This window comes from Oncorhynchus tshawytscha, linkage group LG14 (genome assembly GCF_018296145.1).
Source record: "Oncorhynchus tshawytscha isolate Ot180627B linkage group LG14, Otsh_v2.0, whole genome shotgun sequence".
NCBI lineage: Eukaryota > Metazoa > Chordata > Actinopteri > Salmoniformes > Salmonidae > Oncorhynchus > Oncorhynchus tshawytscha.
This window is the reverse complement of record NC_056442.1, coordinates 32,622,232-32,623,076: the sequence shown is the minus strand read 5'-3', so window position 1 is coordinate 32,623,076 and position 845 is coordinate 32,622,232.

The window sequence follows — 845 nt, the reverse complement described above, 5'->3', positions numbered from 1 at the left end:
ATGAGACTCGAAATTGAGCTCAGGAGCATCCTGTTTCCATTGATCATCCTTGAGATGTTTCTACAACTTTGATGAATTAAATTGATTGGACATGATTTGTAAAGGCACACACCTATCTATATAAAGGCCCACAGTTGACCTTGCATGTCATAGCAAAAACCAAGCCATGAGGTCCAAGGAATTGTTCGTAGAGCTCCGAGACAGGATTGTGTTGAGGTACAGATCTGGGGGAGAGTACCAAAAATGTTTTCAGCATTGTATGTCCCCAAGAACACAGTGGCCTCCATTATTCTTAAATGGAAGAAGTTTGGAACTACCAAGACTCTTGGTGGCACATGACAGCATGTTTGGAGTTTGCCAAAAGGCACTTAAAGGACTCTCAGACCATGAAATACAAGATTCTCTGGCCTGATGAAACAAAGATTGAACACTTTGGCCTGAACGCCAAGCATCACGTCTGGTGGAATCCTGGCACCATCCCTACAGTGAAGCATGGTGGTGGCAGCATCATGCTGTGGGGATGTTTTTCAGCGGCAGGTACTGGGAGACTAGTCAGGATCGAGGGAAAGATGAATGGAGCAAAGTACAGAGAGATCCTTGATGAAAACCTGACAAAGATGAAAACAGGACAAAAACCCTAAGCACACAGGCAAGAGTGGCTTCGGGACAAGTCACTGAATGTCCTTGAGTGGCCCAGCTAAAGCCCAGACTATAACCCAATCGAACATCTCTGGAGAGACCTGAAAATAGCTGTGCAGCAATGCTCCCCATCCAACCTGCCAGAGCTTGAAAGGATCTGCAGAGAAGAATGGGAGAAACTCCCCAAATATAGGTGTGGCAAGCTT